Genomic DNA, 17,765 nt, shown 5'->3' on the forward strand with positions numbered 1-17,765 from the left:
ATGAAAGGGTTTGATTGGTTGACGTAGAGAAAATGTTTCCACTTGCGGAGGAGTCTAAAACTAGAGGTCATAAATATAAAATAGTTGCTAATAAATCCAATAGGGAGTTCGGGAAAAACTTCTTTACCCAAAGAGTGGTAAGAATGTGGAACGCGCTACCATAAGGAGTAGCTGAGGCAAACAGCTTCGATACAGTCAAGTGGAAGCTAGATAAGCACATGAGGGAGAAAGAAATAGAAGGGTATCCTGATAGGGTTAGATGAAGCAGGGAGGGAGGAGGCTCGTGTGGAGCATAAATGCCAGCATAGGCCAGTTGGGCCAAATAGCCTGTTTCTGTGCTGTAGGTTCCATGTAATTCGATGTTCTGCAGGTGTAATGTAATAGAAGACCATACACATTTAGAAAGCTACAAAGGACATTCAGCACTAAAAGGTTCAGAAGCTCAAGGGAGAAAGAAGGGAGGATATCGTGGGAAAAGGGGATAGGTAGCAGATAACGAAGATTTTAAAGGAGAGCCGAGAGGGGTGGAACAGAGTAAGGTACTCGAAGCAAAGGTGTGAAAGGAATAGGGGAAAAACCAAGTTGTGACTTGCTATTAAGAGCAAGACTCACACCATGGCCATTTGGGCAGGGTAGATGGTGGAAAGTGCAGCCAGGAAATCTTCAGTACAGGGTAAATTATTACCACCTGTGAAGCAAATTTCAGTCAAAGCCAGGATGTCAATACGATCATCCGCAATCAGGTTGTGGACGGAAAGGGCCTTGTTCATGACAGAACCAAGGAACAGGAAAAGGGGGCAGCCACTGTTTACATACCGGAAGAGTCCGGTGGGTAGTGTTGGGCGGGTGAATGGGACAGGAAGGAGGTTAGTGAGGTCAGCTAGAAAGTTGGTAAGAAGGGAAATTGGGGCAGTTGGGGTTAGTGCTCATAGGAAGGCAGTGATTGGCACCACGACAAACCTGTCAGAGGATGTAAAGGGATAGCTCGGGCTTGTTCAAGGTAGTGGGGGGAGAGAAGGGAAGTCTGAACACATTGTTAAGAAAATAAGAGGTGTCTTTTCCAAATATTATTGGTCTATTAATCATCAATTACATCTTCCACATTCTGGTATGATATACAAAGAACAAACTGATGAATCAACCTGCTGCGGATATCTAAACCGTGATGCTGGAGAACAATTATTTTACTTGTAGCCTAAGTAAAACATTGGGTATTGAAGATCCAGCACACTCTCATGCCTCATCAGTTGCACAAGTGTGCAGGATTCTGAGCAATTACCATTGATGACTCACAGTCCAGAAAAATAGACACTTCAAAATAATTGGAGATCCCAGTTACAAATGTTATAATGATGCCAAACAAGCTTAATTTAACGTTGCTTAGCAACATCACACTGCAGTATATTGCTATACATTCCAAATATCAAATGGCTGTTCAGCACAATTTATTATTTTTATTTTTAAAAAATTATTTCCTGAATGCTGATTAACATAATGTGTCCTTGAAAAAGAACACAAAAAGTATTCATTACAGTTTTAGTAATAGAAAATTTTAAAATTGTATCAATGTCATCAGGTTTTATTCTGGAGTGGATTCATTGGGCTTGTCCTGGAGCCGAAGATTACATCAGGCACAATAATAAACCAACCAGTTAAGCATATTAAGGCCCCAATTTGCAGAGATCGGGCACCATTGGTGTGGATTCACACACTGCCATTAACCGCTAGAAACTGGAAAAGCAGGCATGGGTCCTTGGGGTACGCAAGGACTAAAATGCATTCTTTGTTGCTTTTGGCTCTCCAGTACTTCTCCATTATTTTGGTACTGTTTGCTTTGATGGGGAACTGTATAAAAAGGTGAGGATGGGTACACCTTTAAGGGCTCCGAACATGATGCATGATTGAAAATAGGAAGAGGGGTTGGTATGGTGCCTAATAATAGTTGCAATGATACTGAAAGCATTGCAGCCAAACCCATCAGTACCCTGGAATCTACACCTGCATACCTCACAGGAATTCTGTCTTGCCTCCTCCGCTTCACAAGACATGTTGCCACGAAGCTGTGCCATCTGCTACCAGTGATCTTCCGACAACATCTGGATCAGTGACAACTCTTTCCATAGAAGTAAAGATTAGTACAGCCTGAAACTTCCTTGAAGTCCTATACTGTCATGGTGTAATTTCTGCACACCACCAACCCCGCACCCTCCAGCCCAATCCACCAGGCACAATCTCTTGGGAGAGGCAAATAAAAGAGAAAAAAACCTTAGGCCAATTTAGGACAAAAACTCTTGAGAAATTCCTCTCTCAACCCCAAAGGTGATGACACAAGTTCCAGGAGACCATAGTGACTAGGGGAGACCACCCCCAATACCTACCTACCTTCTATGTAGTTACATTGGCCAATCTCTAGAACTCGTCCACCTCCCGTTTGAATGCTTGCAGTTAATGCGCACTCACTGCACATGCCGGCAACTTGTTCCAGAGGATGATAATTCTCTGCAAAATGTTTGGCGTGTTTCTACTTAGGTTTTTGCCATACTTGATGGGCCTTCAAAATGAGTGCACACTCACATTGCTCCTGACAACAGGACACATCTTTCTCATATGAAACCCAGTACGAGACAGCTGGCTTATCACACTGACTTGGGTGTAGGTCTGCCTCCATTTGGCCAGCACCTGTACTTTCATTGGTCTACAGCTCCAAATTGGGGCAATATCCTTAGGTGGAGCTTCTGCTATAGGGGTCCAAATCCTTCAGTAAGAAAGGGAGCAGTGTTTCCCAAATATCTGTGTTCCGTCGTAGTGAACAATTATGCAACTTTTCAGTCCCTAACACGACCTCCCCGTTTATCGTGAACTGCAGACCTTTAAGAGCTGCTAACACACCTAATGTTCCAATCCTCAGCCAAGTGTGCTTCAGGCCAAGCTCCCTTGGAGCCCAGTCAAAATAGAAGCCAAAGCTTATACTGGATGTGTGATGATGGATGATGCAAATCAAAGAATCAGCTTAGCTCAGGGTAACACTCTTGCCTCTGAATTAGAAGGTCATGGGTTCCAACCCCAGCCAAGGACGTCAGGTTGATAGTTCAGTGAGGACCTGCTGCATTGTCTGGAAGTGCTGCATTTCAGATAATACGTTAAACAAAGACTCCGACTGCTTGCTCAGGTGGATGCTCAGATTCCATGACACTATTTGAAGAGGGCAGAGGAGTTTCTCCTGGTGCCCTGGCCAACATTTATCCCTCCACCAAAATAAATTAGCTGGTCATTTATTCCATTGCTGTTGTGGGGCCTTGCTGTATGCAAACTAGCTGCCGCATTTGCCTATGTAACAGTGGTGGCGATATGTCAGTGGTACTTCATTAGTTGGGAGCATTTTGGGATGTTCTGAGGATGTAAAAAGTGCTAAATAAATGCTAGTTAATACTTTTCTTTCAACACTGCGAGCACAAACCACATTTAACAAAAAAACAGCAAAACTTGGGTCTGAGCAAAAAAGACTGGTACTCGTATAGCATTTATACCATGCCTCAGAAATATTTTAAAGTGCTTCACACAATGAATTACTTTGAGTGCAGTGACTTATGTTGGAAAATGCAGCAATCACTTTGCAAACAGCAAGAACAGATAAACAGCGGTGGGGCTGTACTGGTTGAGGACGAGATGTTGGTCAGGCACTGGGAGAACACCCTGTTCTTTTTGTATAGTGCCATGGAATCTCTAAGGTCAACCTGAGTCACCAGAACAAACAGATCAGGCCTTGGTTTGATGTTTTATCTGCAACACAGCACCGCCTCAATACTGCACTGGACTGTCAGCTGCGATTAAATGCTCAATCTACTGATTTACAGGCCAGAAGGGTATCGAATGAGCTGAGCAAAGAGATAAATCTGGACCACTCTGTGTTCAACTTTGATCAGTGCTCTATCCTATTAACAGCTACATTTAAAAAGAAGAATTGAGTGTAGCACAGGCATCAAGATGAAATGGAGGCACTGGGGTAGGTATGGCATTGCGCAAAATAATATAAAATACCCCTTAAATAAGGTGCCTCACTGTGGTCCTTTTGGTGTGACTTCTAAAGACAGCAGTATATCAGGAGATACATTGTATTTCAATATCTTTTGAATATACCTTTTCCTTCCCCAAACCTTGTTTTATGTTTTTCTAACAGAACCTCTTTGTAAATTAGTTTTAAGCCAGTAGACTCGCCTTATTTTTAATGATGAGGAGGTGCAATCTGCTGGTGTGGCACAAAACAACACCAACACAACAAACATGTGACAAAGTAACTGTGGGACACATGCCAGTATAAGCAAGTGCTGCATGGATTGTACGCAGAACTTTCGAAACACATTGTTTGCAGGCCAATCCCAAGCCTCCACTCCCACGGCCCCTCAACAAAGAGACATTGGGATCATTGACTGGCCAAGGAGATCCCGGCCTTCAACTGCTCACATCATATTCAAAGAGGCTCTACATTGCCCCAACCCTGCCCTCATTTATTGCTCTCAATCACTCTCCTCCCCCATCCTAAGCCTCCGTCCAAATCAAGGCAATCCTCAATACCTAATGCACTGAATGATGCAGGAACATCATATAATGTAACTACAAATAATGGGCAAATTTTATGGAGTTATAAGAAAAAAACAACTTGCATTTTCTAGCTTCTTTCACATTCTCAAGATGTCCGCGAGCACTTCGCAGCCAATTAATTATTCACTGTTGTTTTGTAGGAAAGCACAGAAACCAAAATGTGTACAGCGAGGCCCCACCATCAGCAATGAGATGGATGACCAGGCGCAGCAAGCAGTTAGGAAGGCGAACGGTATGTTGGCCTTCATTGCAAGAGGATTTGAGTACAGGAACAGGGATGTCTTACTGCAGTTGTACAGGGCCTTGGTGAGACCACATCCGGAATACTGTGTGCAGTTTTGGTCTCCTTATCTGAGGAAGGATGTCCTTGCCGTGGAGGGAGTGCAACGAAGGTTTACCAGACTGATTCCTGGGATGGCAGGACTGACGTATGAGGAGAGATTGGGTTAACTAGGCCTATATTCACGAGAGTTTAGAAGAATGAGAGGTGATCTCATCGAAACATATAAAATTCTAACAGGACTAGACAGACTAGATGCAGGGAGGATGTTCCCGATGGCTGGGGAATCCATAACCAGGGGTCACAGTCTCAGGATACGGGGTATGCCATTTAGAACCGAGATGAAGAGAAATTTCTTCACTCAGAGGGTGGTGAACCTGTGGAATTCTCTACCACAGAAGGCAGTGGAGGCCAAGTCATTAAATATATTCAAGAAGGAGATAGATATATTTCTTAATGCTAAAGGGGGTCAAGGGATATGGGGAAAAAGCGGTATCAGGATACTGAGTTAGACGTTCAGCCATGATCATTTTGAATGGAGGAGCAGGCCCGAAGGGCCGAATGGCCTACTCTTGCTCTTATTTTCTATGATTCAATTATGTGTTTTGGTGATGTTGATTGAGGGATGAATGTTGGTCAGGATAGCCCCTGCCATTCTTTGAAAAAGTCTATCAGATCTTTTATAACCACCTGAACAGTTAGAGTTCAATAAAAAAAACTTTTATTAACAACAGCAACAACTTATTTTTTTAAAGAGTTATACTCAGCCGATTGCTATCAGGACCAAGACTTCACTATTAATGGTCACTTCAGAACTGTCTTTTTTTAATTCTTGATCTGAGGGGAGGTTGTAGTGCTGGGGAATGTTAGAGAGATAGGGAGGGGAGAGGCCATGGAGAGATATAAACACAAGGATGAGAATTTTAAATGGATATATCTTAAAACAATCATCTCAATGTTTGTATCTCAAGAGCAGAGTATTTTTAAAGAAATGGCCATTGTTAAAATCCAATGCACAGTGCCATAAACCAACGTGTTTGACACTGGGTGTGTCCTTAGCAACTTGAATTCAATTGGTTTGTTGTCCATAATGTGTTTATGGTAAGGAAAGTGTAGAGGAAAGTTTACTGTAAGTAATCCTGCTTTGTGTTATTCGCTGGGGAAAAGTTAAAAAGAACACAAAGCAAAACAAGGCCATCAGCTTGTCATCAAGTTACACAATATTGCCATCTGTGCCATATTTTCAGCTCGCATTATAAATCACGTTATTCTATCCTTCCTTTGACAACTGAAGATCTGGTGTTACATTTAGATGAACTTCCTGGGATACTCCAGTTAATGAAGTCACACTTACAGCTATTATGTTCTTTACCATTTCAAAACAAGTGAAGTACAGTTCTTTTCTTCCATAACATTTGCTGCAGTTTGATTCTCAAGGGATTGGAAAGAGTAAAAGAAACAGCCCCAAATCTTTGAAGCTACAGTTTTCTTGATAAGGTTGTGACTACCAATTGTATATTCCTTGTACATACTGCAAAGAGTAAAGTATGGCTGCCTTACCTTACCTTAAAGAAACATTTTTTTTAATGGATATATTTAAACCACACACTGAGAAAGAAAACAATGGTTTGAAATTATTCTGGAGAAAATATGGGGAAGATATAAGTGCCTATATAGCGATGGGTGGGGTACATCCCATCTGCTTCACTTCAGTGTTTTGGGAGGTTGGACAGTTTAGATATGAGTTAGAATGCATGTTATCCAAATCAACACAGAGAAATAAAGCATTGCCTCATATTTCTCTCTTTGCATATTTTTTCAGGAAAAGACTTGTGGAATTAGGTACTGTTTTAATAAATAAAGAATTCTTAATATGAAACACCTTGATTTTTTTCATCCATTTCACTTTAGCATTAAACTTTGCACACATTCTGGCCAAAGTTTTTTCTTCTGTGCTCACCAGAAGACGATATTCCACCCATTTACTTGGATGGAAAATCACAGGCTGGCGAGCGCAGATGCAGAACACCCAGCCTTCTTTCTTGGTTTAGTCCCACATAGAGGAAGTTTTATTATACAATAAAGACTCTGCAACTTCTGTGATTCCATACCTTGTGGGGTCACAAATAATCCTTGCAACGTATAATAACCTTGCACTCTTTCTCCAGTAGTTTGTCTTATTAATCATCTATGAAAAGCTCAAAGGCACATTCAGAACATGATAATATCCTCTTCTTAAAAAGGTGAGGAAGTTGCAGTGGTGGAATGGGGAAAGCCCCAAGGATATTCACCTCCCTATGATGTGTCAATTGTAGTATCACAGACTATGATGCTTAGGATTTTTCCAATGAAATGTACAATTGCTAACAATGTAGCCTATTGTTCTTTGCTTTTTAAGTATTTGCTTTCTGCTTTCCTTAACACCAGCTATCACTTCAACAAGCAATTGAAATGCAGTATAAGCATCTGAAGTGCAATATCAGGTTGTGATCCCTGAATGACAATGGGAGGCAAATTTGTGGTAAGAACAGTTTTGTTTGGAAGATATTTATGGCCTAATTTCAGGATGGCAATATTTTTCATTATTCCTGACCTTTACCCAATATACCATTTTCTGCTGAGTGCAGATGAGTACTAAATTGTTAACTTCATTTAGATATGTTGCAAAGATGTGGGGATGGAAAATGTTGCACCAGTGAGTTGCTTTTCTGAGCATGGTATTTTTAGTCCAGGGTGGAAGGAACTGTGCTCTCGCTATGTGACATCTGACTCCTGAATGCCTGATGTTGACACTGGGTGTATAATATGGAAAAGACTTCATGCCAGCATTGAGATCCTCATCTTGGTAAGCACAAAAAAAATCAGTAACATAGTATAAATATACCACCTGAAAAACTGCCCTTGGTTATTACAAAGAAAAATAGAATTTATGTAAACGACAAAACAATGTTTATTTGCTTTTTTCACTGAATTCAGAATTACATCGTGGCCCCCATCATCCATCCTCCATGATTATCTGAAAACTGCGTCAGTGTAGTTAGGGTTTATGGGTCAGATCGGGAGATCGGTGGAAGTGAAGATCAGCTGTAGAGTCATTTGGAGCAATATCATGGTATGTTGTTCCTCTCGGCCTATTACTGACCCTGTCCTGCAAGCTTAGGAAAATAAAAGTTGTTCTGTAAAAAATCTTATGTTTTTGTTCGAACAAAAGTTGTTTCTCAAATGTAAATTTAATTGCAGCAGCATCTATAGATGGAGATCAGCTGAAATTGGCCAATCAACAGAGCATCATTGGAACAACGAAGGCTATGTAATGATAATTGAGTGACAGCAACAATTACATTTATAGTAGTGTGTCCTACGTACTTGAAGGTGATGCTATCAACAAAGAAGGGAGCAGTCATAATCTACCATAAGTCTCACATAACCACATTCCTAAGGAATTCTCCTGTTGATCCTGCTGACGTTGCCAATCCTTCCATCTCTCATATCTTGTCTCCACAGTGGTATGGCAGAGTATCTCCAAGCCTTTCACTCCTTCTCTCACTTCAGCATGCCATTCTCGTTTGTCGGTGGCCAGTGTTTCCTAAAAGTCAACAACCAATTCCACTGCTTCAAGTCAATCTTCAGCGTTTCTTTGTAGTCCCCTTGATGTCCACCCTGCTTTCTTCTGCGAGCCACCAGTTCTCCACAAAGCAGCTGCTTCGGTAGCCATACTTCGACCATCTTAACAACATGTCTTGAAGTTATAGATTGGGCTAAAATGTACCCACTATTAGAATCATGGATCTTAAGCAGTGGAGCAGAGGAAATTGGGGGGATTGGTGGGGGGGGGGGGGGAGGCAAAGGATGACCATAGCCATGGATAGAGTTGCAAAGGAGAGCTTACTAGGGAGTTGCAGCCTGGAAGCCATCTTCATTCCTCCTCCAGTGTCATGGGAAAATGTCAAGTGACCAGCTAATTAGAGGCAAAGTTAAGTCATATCTGTTTGTTTCAGTATATAATGGAAACACTCAGAGTAAAATGGTTGTAAATGGATTGGTATGATGGAATGATTTAGACAAGTAGTAAAGTATGTGAACCCAGCCCAGGTGACCACGGAACACAACGACACCGTGTCCACTGGTTCACAAGAACCCTTCAGTGACCATTTGGGTACAGGAAGAGATCAAATGTTTCATCAACTGATTTCACAATCGATGTGTAACAAATTAATGACAGATATTCAGTTTTAGCAGCTCACCAGGTATTGCTCTTGCTCGATCAGGTCGCTTGAAATTTTGGTGGCACTGGGCTTTGACATCCTATCAATCTGTACAAAAGAGACCCAAGTCAGCATTGTTTTTGAAGAATTCCCAATTATTACAGGCAGGAGTTCAATTAATAGACAGGGTTGGTGGTTTACATAACAAATTAACCTTAACTGGATTTCAAAGCAGGACTTGGCTTGGCTTGGTAGCATGGTTGTAATATTAAACACTTGACAGCAGAATTGTTTCTTATAGCTCAAAGAATTTTTGGGCTTTTCTCTACCCTTCATCCACATTGGGCTGAAACTTCAAGTTGGATAGAGTTGGGATAGGGAGACCAAGGGAAATCAGCAGTATCAACATTTACTGTAATTGGAGAAGTTAAATTTTGGGGCTCTCAATTATCCTCCAGTGTGAGGCAGGTCCCTCCATCATGATGGATTTTAGAGGCTCCATTATAAATCAATGAACTGAAAAAAATTAGATCAACTTGCTGTTATTTTTAATATGAAAATACTTTACAATGGACAAGAAGCCCTTAATATTTAAATCGCATTCAATCAAATTGCCAAAATTATTAGCGAGGCAAATTAACATTAGGCTGCACTGTCCAGCAGTTATCTTGTGTTGCCACGCAGTAGGGCTTGCTCCAAGCCATTGGCTTAACATAGTGAGGAGTTGGTGCATAATATATACTGTTAAATAGTCATCACTGATTGAAGTACTGTTACTGACATCCACTCAGGAAGGCACTGACTACAGACTTAGTAATGTACTGACATCTTTTAGGATCAATACATCAAATCAATACAAGAATATATTCAGCCAACAAACAATATTATATATTGCACCAAGGATTGATGCAATCAATGTGTTGATTCAATAAAGAGAAGACAGTGTGCAATTTGATCAACAGATAACTTTTTGCTGATTTAGAATTTAAAGATACTGCTCCATCAAATGCATTTAATAATTAACACAGGAAAAGACTATAAGATCTCCTGCATTTAAATCATAGTTTTATTGTAGCCATGATATAAAAATTGTAAACTACAAATGAGTCTTTGAAATCCATAAACACATCAGACAGAGGAGGGAAAAAAGGTGATTGAGGTATGAACAGAAGCAACTGCTAGCAATTGTGGTACATCACTTTTATACCCTGCATGATTCTTCCCCAGTATAATCAACTTAGGATCTTATTCTCAGTGATTGTGAGTGCCAATGCTTCCAAGCTCATAATCAGACACTTCCTGCAAGATACAATAATTTTCCAGTATGATTCCTATGCCTTTACTGGTGTTTGGTTTGTGTATATACACTTATGGGCAAAATGTATCAAAAAATATGTAAACAATTACATTATCAAGATATTTGATTCAAGGAGCGAGTACATATTCAGGGAAATCACTAAGGATACAAAGGAATATAGCAGACTATAAGCCACACATATACATTATAAATTATTTGTTTTTTTCCCTGCATCTCGGTTATCTGATTTCTCTCTCATTCTTTATTTTCCTCAGTTGCTATTTTCTCTTCACTTTTTGTGCCTGCCTATTTCTTGATTTTATTTTACATCTTGCCAGCCCATTTTCTCTTGTTCTTCTTTCTCTTCTTTCCTGCACTCTGCTTGATATACATGAGAACACAAAATCAATGGCTCTGTCCCCGGTCCCCTGCCAGTCTCTGCTTCATTGATTTCCCTTCGCTTTCATGCTCTGCTTCCATTAAAGTTGTTCCTGGAGTTCTGCTTACTGCTAGCAAGATAAAACTTTGTCAGCAGGTGGGACCTCCCTTAATGGATGATAATGTTCTATTGCAACAGTGTGTAAGCTGATTCTCTGTATGTTTAGTGGATTGGAGTCAAGATACAAGGCTTTGCCACTTAAAATTATCTAACACAACTGGTAGCCATGTATCCTCAAATGAGCATTTCCAACAAACTATATAATGTACAGGACCGTTATTTTAAATGGATTAACAACTGTGTTAAAATAGCGCACACAGCAATTTTATGAGAACTTGTAATCAGTGTACTAGTAGAGGAAATTAAATGCATATTATAGAAAATATCTTGTTTTAATGGCCTATGGCTAACAGTCTGCAATGGAGAAATGCCTAATGGCCAAGTTAGTATTATAATGTTAGACAATGAACAGATTTATTACATTTGTGGCTCGTTAAAATGAATTACCCACCTCTCTTAGACATCTGAATTGTGTCTTAAGGCTCAGCATTGTCCAACTGGCTGTTTTTGGTGGCAGAATGGATGTCATCAATCCCTTCGGCTATTTCCAGTAGCAACAGCATGTGAATGTTATCACCCAGTGCTGGCACACTGCAGTACAGTAATTACCAACTTAGTGCCATTGATGCCCCACCAAATGCATACCATCCTAAATGATATCACAGAAAACTCTGTATTATGTATTTTTAGTAATCAGTAAAACTGAAGAAAAGACTTGCACTTCTATAGCACCTTTCATGACTTCAGGATCTCCCAATTAAGCACTGTTTAAGTATAGTCCTGTTATAATGTAGGAAATGCCACAGCCAATTTGCACACAGCAATGAGATAAATGACCAGATAATCTGCTTTTATAGTGATGTTGGTTGAGAGATAAATATTGGCCAGGACACTGTGGAAAACTCCCCTGCTCTTCGAAATCGTGCAACGGAATCTTTTATATCCATCTGAGGGGGCAGATGGAGCCACGGTTTAACATCTCATTAGAAAGATGGCACCTCTGACAGTGCAGCACTCCCTCATAACTGCACTGAAGTGTCAGACTGGATTGTGTGCTCAGGTTTCTGGAGTGGAACTTGAACCCACAACCTTCTGACTCAGAGGCGAGAGTGCTACCACTGACACTTTGGAAACTATGGAACTGAAAGCACAGATGGTGCAAATAAGTGACAAGATGCAGATGTCTACATCAGATAAACAAACTCCTGTGATGTGGCAGTAATTCTGTATTGCTAAGCTGCAGGCAAGCTCCATCGTCTGCTCTTATGCATTCCTTGGAAATGACTGCATTCAAACTACACATCACACTAGCTTCCCCAAAAGCAAACTGAGCTTTCATTTTTTTAAATAAAAATGATCAAAAAGCAGTGAGAATCCCCTTACCAACACGGTGTTGGTATCAAGCCGAAGAATTAATGAGCCTCTGTGGGTTCATTGCAAGTGGCTGATGAAACTCAGCCAATATACGAACATGGAAAATAGTTGTTTTCTTTTTGGCAGATTTTCACTGTATAAGTTAGATATATATTTCAAAACTTAACTTGCAAGAACCAGGGCACCTATCTCAAATTAATCACAAGAAAGGTTTAATAAGCTCTGTGTATTAACGTTAGTACATGTGCTAATTGTGCATAAGGAGTAGTAATCTGATGTATTACATTATTGAATTATGAGTGCTTTCTTGCCTACATTCCTAAAGTTGTTCCTGGGAGAATATTTGTAGAGCATTTCAATGTACAGACCTATCAATTGCTTGTTAAACAACCATTAATGTTCAATGCGCAAATTTATTCATGATTCACTTAATTTGCACATTGCGTTCATTTCTTCCATTTAAAACTTTAACAGCGGGAAAAAGTTTCAACGGTGAGCACAGCAGGAGATATTGGCTAGAGGAAGAATCTTTCACTAAACTGCAGAATGCACGTTGCACCAAGTCTCTGGAGGAGGAGCAGACACAGCTATTGAGGCCAAACTAGGTGGATTTTTGGTGGCACGGTGAGGTTGGAATCAAGAAACAACTAAGCACACCCCATATCTACTTTGCATCACTGCACAGCAACATCCAGTCCTTCTTCACCCACTACCTCTGCCTCTTCCTCACCCGTGATCAATGACCGACTCTGTGGTGCCTCAACAAACTCACTAATACTGCCCGAAATGTAGGCTCGGCTGGTTCCTGCTTCAAGTGATGTGGATAAGGTAGAATGCTGAGATGTGTGTGATTGTCTTTTATAGCAAGGGAAGAAGCTGAGACTAAGAAGTAACAAAATGAGTACAAGGACATTACTGGGCATACTGTTGAAGCATTGACGGTACTGTTTTGAATCTGATGAAAGACAAAATCTTGGTCTCACAGGATGTGTACAATTATCATTGCACCGAAGATGAGCATTGCCATCTCCAGAAATTTTAATTTCTGCCAGGCAGTCCATGGCCATTGCAATTTATGACTTCTATTACTCCTTGCTCACAGTAAGTATAGGGTTTTATCCACTGGCATCACACGCATGGTAATGCCTGTTGAAAGCCATATTCATTTTCAAAGAAAAGAACAGTATATATTACTTAAAATGTAATTTTGTTGTGTGAAGCAAAGGCTACACAACAGTGCATAGTAGAATGCAATTTAAAATATCTTGCTTGCTAAAGTTGGAATGATCACATTGGGTAGTGAGTTCTATCCATGCATAAAGGATTTGTCAGCTTCAGTGTGCAGACATGTTTTTTCTAGGCTGTTGCAATATTTCTAAAATATCCTCATTATATCTCTTCTGTGGTCCACTTACAGCAAGGTACTAGGACAGCAATTTCAGGACAACTGTCTTGTGCTGAACTATTAAGGCAAACATGGAATACACTTGCAATCTTCTTGGGTAGGCATTTCTAACAATGCAAAATAATTGACATTCATATATAACAGTATGAGATTCACACTCTTCTTTAAATAGGACACATGTATATTTGCAAGCATGATGGGTTGTCGAGACCAAGCTGACCTCCAGTGCAATTGTCTCCGGTCACTGCTAGACCCTTTGGTTACAGGCAGGGTTAACCTTCCAAACTGAAGAGTGAATTTTTCCTGTTTCTCAAACTGTTCATAATAATGTGAGGTGGGCCTTCTTGTACCTAACTTGCCTCATCAGTACTTCAATTTGTACATTGCACAGCTTGATTGACCCAGAGTATTATTGATAGTATTTTTGCTTATTAAGGGGATTAAATACTACTACCATGTGTTTTCTCTGATTAGCTGCTCAGTTTCTTTTTAGTTGCAACACCTCTGAGTTCGAAGAATGTGCAATGAGTAAATTTACGCGTTCTGTGTGTCACTAAGAAAAGGGGGAAAAAAATAACTTTCAACTAATGCATAAAGTGCTCAGAGAAAATTAAGCAGTAAACAGATAATTACAACACACTAAAGAAACATGCACTAATGGGACAATGAAAAAGTAGTTTTCACTTGAAAATTTTTCCAAGAGAATGAATGGAGCCAATAGTATCATCATTATTGATAAATTCTAATAGTTTTCTCCCTCTTTCATGTTTTAACGCTATTACAATACACAAGAGAGGACAAGAAACATCTGTGACACATTGTGATATTCAATAATCTCTTTCATGGACCACTATTTTTTTTTAAACTTAAGGCTGTGGGATGTATACATACCAAAAACATCAGCTGTTCCTGTAGGAGTAGTTGACAGTTCTCTGCATTTTATGATCCAATTACTGATTTCCAACCTTGCTCTCACTGGCTATCAGACTTAAACCTTCTTAGCCTGCAAATTTCCCTTACACCCTTCTCTCCATATTCATTCTGCTTCTACTGCAATCGTGGCATGCAAAGCATCAGTAAAGAGAATAGACTTCTTTTACTAGTACTGAGAATGCTGATATAGTCCATTACTATACCACTGACTACTTGTCTTATTGTGGAGATGCCGGTGATGGACTGGGGTGTACAAATGTAAGGATACTTACAACACCAGGTTATAGTCCAACAGTTTTATTTGAAAATCACAAGCTTTCGGAGGCTTTCTCCTTCATCAGGTGAGTGTCTATAACCTGGTGTTGTAAGATTCCTTATACTTGTCTTATTGTGAGAGCAAGGCTGAGAGTTAGTAGCAGTAACAATATAAGCCAATACACGGATATCATAGCTACATTGGCTACTTCTCCTAATATTTCCTTCTTTGGCTCAGCGTTCATTTTTTGATTACGTCTCTGTGACATATTTTGGGACTTTTTCTAGGTTATAGACGCTGTATAAATGCAAGATGTTGTTGTACAACATTTTTGAGATGTTAATATTTGAATTAACTTATGTGACGCAAGTGATAGAAGACACATCAACAACCCCCAATGAATTTTAAACTTGGTTCCTCTCCCACAACAGTTAAAAAAAATTAAAATAACAACAAAGGCACTCCAAAGGTTATCAGAGTTTATTTTTGGACAAAAAGCTATCAATGTTTTCCTTATGATTTCAATAGTTTTTACAAAAACAGACCAACCTGAACCAAAATGATCCAAATTAGACAAGATTAACAAATTATTTTTGGTTCCAGTTAACACTTCATACTCAGCCTTACCTCTAATAACTATAGTAACCATGCAGTTCATATTTACTATGATAATACTGTAATAATATTGGAAAGCATAGTCATGTTTTTCATGCAAAGGGAGGGGCAGCACAGGTAAGTGGCAACAGACTAACATTTGCTAAAGTATTTGGATCTTATTCATATTAATGACTGAGAGCTTACTAAGTTAATAGGGACAATGTTCAGAGTTTATTTTTCCATGGAAACAAACCACTTCAGCCTTGAAATTATGCAGTGGGATATTAGCATATGAATGCTTATTCTGTTTGTCTGAACTTTGTCTCTCTGCTATTTTAGTGAAAGTATTAACCCATTTAAGATAAATGGATTAATGCCTCTACTGAAACAGGAGAGAGAAATTTCTGGCCATGCCTTTACGCTATCATACACAAGTATTCAGTGGTGTAAAAATTTTGCCGAGCTCCCAATAAGATTTTTGGATTTTTATTTGCCCTGAAAGGGATTTTGGTTTAATTTGTGTTATTTTATTGATATTAGGTCAGGTTCAGCTTACAATGGGTAACTCTCAGAGACACACAATCAATTTAGTTTGCAGTTTACACGAGTCCCTGGTGGAGTATCAGATGGGCCGACCATTAAAGTAATCAAAAACGGTTTACTTTCACATGTTGCATCAACAGAGGCAATGGGAAGTCACTGAGCATATCCTAGAGCAGTTTTCATCTTTATGCTGGAATAAGTTTTCATTCAATCTGACCAATAGAGAATTCAGCTGAACAGGCACACCACAGCTGCTGGAATCTTTCTCACCAAGGGTGGTGCTTTTCAATCAAAGCGATAACTTTGATTGAAAGCTCAGCTGACCAATCCTTATCACGCAGAGTTGAGCAAAACAATATTTTGTTGTCTTGTGGTAAGAAAAGGAGCAGGAAATAGATATGTATCATTGGCGAACTATATTCTGTTCATTCATGTATTCTAAGCAAAATAAACCAATTTATTGGTTTATGATCGGCTTCTCCTCAATAGTTTGCTTTTCAGTGTGCCTCTTGAAGAGAGAGGAGAAGACACATGCCAGGACACAAGAGACCATACCATGCAGTACATGCAACAAGGGGTCTTTGTTATGATCCACCGACACATGACGCTATGGTTTAATTAAATATTGGGCAGTAGATGCTCTCCAGATTTTGGGAGACATGAGGTCCACTTACAGGAGTGACCAATGGCAGTGGACCCAAGAGAATATCTAGTGTAGAGCCATGAATATTTAACACTTCCATTTTATGAAACTCATCTGACTTTCCTGTTATATCTTATAATCATGTCAGAATAAAGAACATGCATTTATATAGCAACTTTCATGCCCTCAGGATGCCCCAAGATGCTTTACCACCAATGGATTCCTTTCGAAGTGCAGTATATAGACAAACGCAGATGCCAATTTGCACCCAGCAAGGTCTCAGAAACAGCATATGAATGATCAGATCATCTGCTTTTGGTAAGGAATGTTGGTCAAGATACTGGGCGAACACCCTGGTTCTTCTTCGAATAGTGCCAAGCGATTTTTTTACATTTACAGATAGACAGGACCTCAATTTAATGTAACCTCTGACAACATAGCACTCCCTCTGCACTGCACAGAAGTGTCAGTTTAGATTATATGCTCAAATCTGCAGTAGGGTTTGAACCCACAACCTTCTAATTCAGGGATGAGAGTGCTACCAACTGAGTGGAGCCGACACTGAACTACCTTAAATGGTCACAATCTTGTAATGTGAACTGGGCCAGAGGTAGTGTTCCTGCCACATGTAATGGAAGAGAACCTGATCAATGTATTCACACCTGTTCTGTGTAGGATTAACACTGTTCCTCTAAGTGAGCCCTCGTTTAGAGGGAAGAAAAAAACCTGTTTTGTAGAAATTCCTACCATTTATTTACAACTATATCTACAACTTATGTCGGTCAAGTTTATATTAAAAAGGGAACTGAATTTTTCAATGTATGTATTAATACCTCATTCCATTGGAACCATGTTGCCGACAGTGTTTTCTCCACTCCTGCCTTGAAGACTATGTCACTGAGGTACGGTTTTATGAATGGCAGGTGCCTCCACTGCCTTTTTTACTATTTTTTCACCCCCTACACATAACCAAGCCTGCACTGACTCTGAGCATGTCACACTCAAATCATGTATTGGACTCACATGTTCAAACTTCCTTTAAACCTTGTGGCTCCGATATTAGCGGGGAGGCGGGTTGGCAGCAGGGGGGCGATTGGGTGCATGGCAAAGCAGCACGAACCAAAGTTACCGTTT

The 17,765-nt window shown here is 39.9% G+C and overlaps 1 protein-coding gene across 11 annotated transcripts in view; it reads right to left on the reverse strand.

Annotated features, from left to right (window-relative positions):
- Window positions 1-17,765, reverse strand: part of LOC137327994 (leucine-rich repeat-containing protein 4C-like) — a 542,247-nt gene that overhangs the window by 512,123 nt on the left and 12,359 nt on the right. For 7 of the 11 annotated variants that reach the window (XR_010964588.1, XR_010964589.1, XR_010964590.1 and 4 more), the window contains exons 3-4: window positions 11,332-11,529; window positions 9,124-9,192 (exon numbers count right to left, since the gene is read on the reverse strand). The exons of 1 other annotated variant lie outside the window; for it this stretch is intronic. The gene's annotated coding sequence lies outside the window, so the exon portion shown is untranslated. Of the gene's footprint in view, window positions 1-7,805; window positions 8,035-9,123; window positions 9,193-11,331; window positions 11,530-17,765 lie in introns of those variants that run through there. 3 more of the 11 variants (XR_010964591.1, XM_067994037.1, XM_067994039.1) reach the window with 3 other exon arrangements.

Source organism: Heptranchias perlo, chromosome 12 (assembly GCF_035084215.1).
Source record: "Heptranchias perlo isolate sHepPer1 chromosome 12, sHepPer1.hap1, whole genome shotgun sequence".
In the NCBI taxonomy this organism is placed as follows: domain Eukaryota; kingdom Metazoa; phylum Chordata; class Chondrichthyes; order Hexanchiformes; family Hexanchidae; genus Heptranchias; species Heptranchias perlo.